The sequence below is a fragment of the Camellia sinensis genome, chromosome 1 (genome assembly GCF_055761805.1).
Source record: "Camellia sinensis isolate YWXY chromosome 1, ASM5576180v1, whole genome shotgun sequence".
NCBI lineage: Eukaryota > Viridiplantae > Streptophyta > Magnoliopsida > Ericales > Theaceae > Camellia > Camellia sinensis.
In genome coordinates, this window is record NC_138961.1 from 38,623,083 (window position 1) to 38,629,065 (window position 5,983).

Consider the following 5,983-nt stretch of genomic DNA (forward strand, 5'->3'; position numbering starts at 1 on the left):
TCTTGATTGTTGTAGACACTGTATGATGATTAGGTAAACTGAAACTAATCACCTGGAATATGTCATTGAATATGATGGTTGAAATAATACATTGTATTTGTGCGTTAAATGATCATTGTATATGATAAAGTGTTTAAATACATTGCTTATGTATCTTACATGGGAGGAGATAGGGGATGTATTCCATGGATTGGGAGGAGATAGGGGATGTAATCCACTGTTTGGGAGGAGATAGGGGATATACTCCATGGTTTGGGAGGAGATAGAGGATGGACTCCATTGTTAATTGAGTTGTAATCTCATTTTGAATTATTGATAATCAAAGTGTTAATAACATGAGTTGTAGTGTCGTTTTGAATTGTGGATAATGGGAGTGTTGATGATATGAGCTATAGTCTCACTTAAATTGTTTGGTTAGATAATGAACCATGCTCTAGAATTGAATTGGATAAATAAAAGGGAAGTGGATTGAAACATGGGTATAAATGTTGATTGGTATGAAACGATGTACATTGGTTTACCTGCGTTAACTATTTGGTGGATGCTAATGTTTTAGTTATCGTTCATATTATGTTTAGCATATCTCTACTGGGCTTTGGCTCACCCTATATGGGACATCATTTTCAGGTATAGGAGACATGCCGCCTCCAAGGACTTAGCTTGGGCGGTTTAGAGGCTGCAGGCTTCTTTTTGTTGTTTTATTGGCTTTGTATTACATGAAATTCAAGCTGAGGGCTATATATGTAAAGAGTTAGAACTCTTCTTTTCTTGTAACCAAGTGTTGACTTGGAAAGTTGTAAGCCCGTAGGGAATTTACTTTTGTTGTCAACATGTAATACCTTTTGTAAAGAATACTCCGATGTATGAATGTATGATATTTCATTTATGTTTATGGATTTGTTGTATGATGGGCTTATGTATTTTTTGAGGGTGTTACAAAATTGACAGATGAAGAGTGAAAAAAAACCCCTCTCTCCCTTCTCTAAGTCGTTTGCGTCATTCTTTCTTCCCCGAGCTCAAAGGTTTCAACAATTCTGTAGCCTACGATCTGGAAAAAAATAAAATAAAATTGAAAACTATTGCATATATATATGATGATACTAAATTTATTGTGGTTAATTTATAAACATATTTTGAATCTATAATCATTTTGGAATTTGATATGATATTTGTTTTTCTTAATTGTCTTCACTTCTTTGATGTTTTTATTTTTTATTTGCATATAGTTGAACTTGAAGCTCTGGATTTAGTTAGTTTTTATACATCAATACAGATATGTTTCTAAGAGTCAATTAGGGTTTATTGTTGGTCTTTTGTATAGAAGAGGGGAATAAAGACGTAGAAGACATGACAGATGGGGAGAGGAATTTTTTTATGCATCTCTCATTTTCTGTTCTCAATAGAAGAGAAGAGATCTAGAGGTGAGCTACTTCCCTACATATCACGGGAGAAGTTTTCTCAAGATTTTATTTTTTTCGTAACTTTCGGTACTTTATTTTGTGCACCTCACAGGATTTACAATGGTAATCTGTCACGCCCCAAAATTTGGACAATTAAATATTAAATTAGGACTAAACCCCAATCAATATTCCATCATCCAAATCCTAGGAGTGAAACAAAAATCTAAACATTCTAATCTCAATAAGGTAATTAACAAAACAGCAAACATACCATGCACCATAATTTCATAAACTATCTAATATACCCAACGTTACAGTAACATTAAATACTTCAAAACAACTTAAATAATGTAAGGTTACAACCCAAGCCAAATTATCCAAAATACTAAGGTCATAAAAAAAAAATAATAATTACATAAATTAGTATCAAACCTAAGCTCAAGAAAAAAATAAAAGAACTCCAAACGACATGTCCTACGATCACGGTTATTTCTCGTCACCACCAAAGCCTCTACTAGTCCTGCAAAGAAAGCTCAGCTGCGCTCCAACAGAACGCACCCGAGTTGCCAAGAGACAAAACGGGTCAGTATACAAGTATACTGGTATGAGTACAAGAATTGACACCCACGTGTCTACCAGACACAAACAAAAAGTACATTATTTCTTATCACGGGACAAGACAAGTAGTTCTAACCGCACCGAGACGAATGGGTAGTTTCTCGAGACACGGTGGCATTTAGTTTCTTGTCCGTATACAACGAAATATAAATGTATTATAAAATAAACAAAATAGAAATAGAAATATGGTGGGTTAGCCCTGCATAAAAAGTTAGTAAGACCCACCATCCTGCAAAACAAATAAAGTTAGTATAATTTAATCATAAGTAACTTGTTGAAACAAATATAAAATTACACCGTTTCATACTTAAATAATCCGAATTGATCAAAACTCAAATAACGAAAGTTGTACAGAATCAAATTTCCTATAAGACACAGCGAACGAATTTAACAGAAACTGAACAGGTTAAGAGAAAAACTTGATATAAAAATCTAAACAGAATTCAATCGAAAAACCTGAAGCTGAAAACGAACCAAAACTGCCCTAAGATGATTTTTTTTTCGAAAAATTCCAAAACAAGAAAAGTGTGCAGAATGATGTTTTACTTCATTTTACGCGAAACCAATAAAAATGAGCTCGTTTCATGGGTTAAAACAGCTTATAAAATCTGCATTACCAAAATGAATCAAACCGACAATAACCAAGGTCATCCGATTATAAGTTCTAATCGATCTTTTTAATAAAAAGGCACAACACAAGAGTTGTCCAAAATCACGTATACATGCCTCTCCTCAAATTTCATAATTCATCAAGATCGTTTACTATTTTTTTTTATCATGTACATAACAGTACCATACACACTATACTAATAAATTCATAATTAAATTCTTTGTTCCTTAACTCCACCACTTCGGCCCTCCACTTCTGGCCTACACATATATCCCATGTGCCTCCCGTATATCTAACACCGCTCCGAAGCCAAACTTGCACGGGGATATCGTCCCGAGTTTGACTCACACTCCCCGGATGGTTAGCATATACGTACGCGCGTAAATCAAAGCACTCGTCTACTCATGAGAACGAGGCAACAATATAAATAACATCTCATCAACATCATGAGACAAATATAACAATGCCGGGCATAAGGCATGAAACAACTCTCATAATCCTCACTTTTTTATACACTCTTTCTCCCCATCACTCAAATAAAACAACAATCCATGGAGTCATGGTGGAGTATAAGGAATTTATCTACAAGTTCATGATTAATATCAATTTCATATAACCATGAGTGTAATTACAACCATAAAATAAATCCCTATAAAAATCATAAACGTGGCATACACAATTAATCCAAATAAGTAAAATCAATCCTTCATTTACATGCAAATACAAAATCAATACAACATCAAAATAAAAATAAATAAATAAAAACAACGAATCAATCCATCCTCTAACCAATATCAATGGATTCTAAGTTTATTTTAATTTTATATAATCATGAGTGTGATTACTATCATAAAATCAATCCATATAAAAAAAAAACCCGAAACCTGGCATGCAACTAATCAAAATAATTAAAATCAAACAATCATCTAAAAACCCTAAACCTTACACAAACAACCAATCAAAATAATTAAAAATCAATCAATCATCTATAAACCCTAAACCTTACTTACACAACTAAACACAATAATTAAAATTAATCAATCATCTAAGAAAAAAACTAAACTTTACCTACACAACTAATCAAAGTAATTAAAATCAATCAATTATCTAAGAACCCAAAACTTTACATACATCACTAGTCAAAATAATTAAAATCAATCTATCATCTTTGTGTGAATACAAAATCAAACTAATATCCAATAAATAAATAAAAACAAAGAATTAAATACAAATCCAGGGAAGTGGATTTTGTACTCACAATTATTTTTGAAGATTAAAGAATCACTCAAAGAATTAATAAAGTCACCCAAAATAAAACCCTAAACCTTGCATACCCAACTAATGCAATTAATTAAAATCAATCGATCATCCAAAAACTCTAAACCTTACATACACGTCTAATCAAAATAATTAAAAATTAGCCAATCATTTAAAAATTCTAAACCTTACATATCCAACTAATTAAAACAATTACAATCAATTAATTATCTAAAATCTTAGACCTTATATATACATCTAATCAACATAATTAAAATTAATCAATCATCTAAAAATCTTAAACCTTACATATACATCTAATCAACATAATTAAAATTAATCAATCATCTAAAAATCCTAAACCTTACATATGCGTCTAATCAACATAATTAAAATTAATCAATCATCTAAAACAATCCCAAACCTTACATACCCAACTAATTAAAATTATTACAATCTATTAATCATCTAAAAATTCTAAACCTTACATATACGTCTAATCAATATAATTAAAATTAATCAATCATCTAAAAATCCTAAACTTTACATATATATCTAATCAAAGTAATTAAAATTAATTAATCATCTAAAAACCCTAAAGTTTACCCACACAACTAATCAAAGTAATTAAAATCAATCACTTATCTAAGAACCCTAAACTTTACATATACTACTAGTCAAAATACTTAAAATCAATCTAGCATCTATAAACCCTAAATCTTATATCCACAACTAATCAAAATAATTAAAATTAATCTATCATCTTTATATAAAACAAAATCAAACTAACATCAAACAAATAAAAATAAATAATTAAATAAAACAGCGAATTAAACATAAATCAAGGAAAGTGGGTTTTGTACTCACTATATTATTTTGAAGGTCAATAAAATATTTGGAGAACTAAAGGAGCCACCAAAACAAAACCCTAATCTTTTTTTTTTCTCCTTTTCTCCTCTCCTCCCACCGTTCTGCTCTTTCTGACGCCATACAGAGCACTCTCTTTTGATTTCTCTCTCTCTCTCTCTCTCTCTCTCTCTCTCTCTCGGCTCTCTCTCACGGCAGCCTCCTCTCTGATTCACTTTGCTAATCTTTGTTTTCTTATCAACTCCTATACCTAGTTGATTACTTATAATATATATATATATATAATAACCGAATTTCCTTTCCTAATCTAATATGACTATTATAATATATTATAATATATAATACACATAATTACAATATATATAAATATAAATATAAGATAAAATATATATCTATATATTTATATCACCTCTCTTTTTTTTTTATATAGAACAAACATAAATATTTAAAGATTAATAATATATAATTAAATGACACATTTAATTAATTAATTACCACATTAAATTCATTAAATACCACATTAAATCTCATGTAACCATACAATTAGTAAAGTCAAAAATAAAATAAGATAATAATAATCATAATAATAAATAAATGACTTAAGAAAATTAGGGTCGCTACATAATCTGAATAGTTCATTTCGTAAGTATTAAAGAATAGAACATATATGTAAAATATCGGCTTACTAAGAAACTAATAAGTATAATAATTTATCTTATTTTGTTTTATAAATCAATGTTTCAATTTAAAATTATATTTATTATTTTTTTATAAACAAAACACGATTAGTTAGTGCCTATCAATATCTGATGAAACTAGTTTTTACATATGTAATTTTCTCTTTAAACTTATGAGATAAACGGCTTGTATCAAAGATCCATGTACACAGAGTGAATTCTTGACAAATATGAAAAAGATAAAGTCTTGAGAGGAGCTGCTCCCATATATTACCTCTTTTTTTTTCCATATTATTTTATATTACCACCTATATGACATTTTATTAGTAATCTTTATCTTGATTGTCTTCAATTAAGGTACCAATAAAACTAGTTGATTGGCAGTAGGTATAACATCTGTATTTAAAATAAAAATTCTTTCTGTGCATAGCATAGGTTGATTGTTAGTAGGTAGTGATATAAATGAATGATAAAAAAAACAAGAGATACACATCATTCCTCTATTTAATAACTCTTACAAGGTAAAGTACATATGCAGATAACAAAAAATTCCT

The 5,983-nt window shown here is 29.6% G+C and overlaps 1 long non-coding RNA gene across 1 annotated transcript; it reads right to left on the minus strand.

Moving 5' to 3' along the window:
* Positions 1-1,702: 1,702 nt before the first annotated feature.
* On the minus strand, positions 1,703-5,132 carry LOC145793467 (uncharacterized). The gene is made up of 2 exons (XR_014333863.1): positions 4,753-5,132; positions 1,703-1,937 (listed from the first exon to the last, which is right to left on the minus strand). It is a non-coding gene; the product is annotated as an uncharacterized LOC145793467 (long non-coding RNA).
* Between the last annotated feature and the right edge of the window lie 851 nt (positions 5,133-5,983).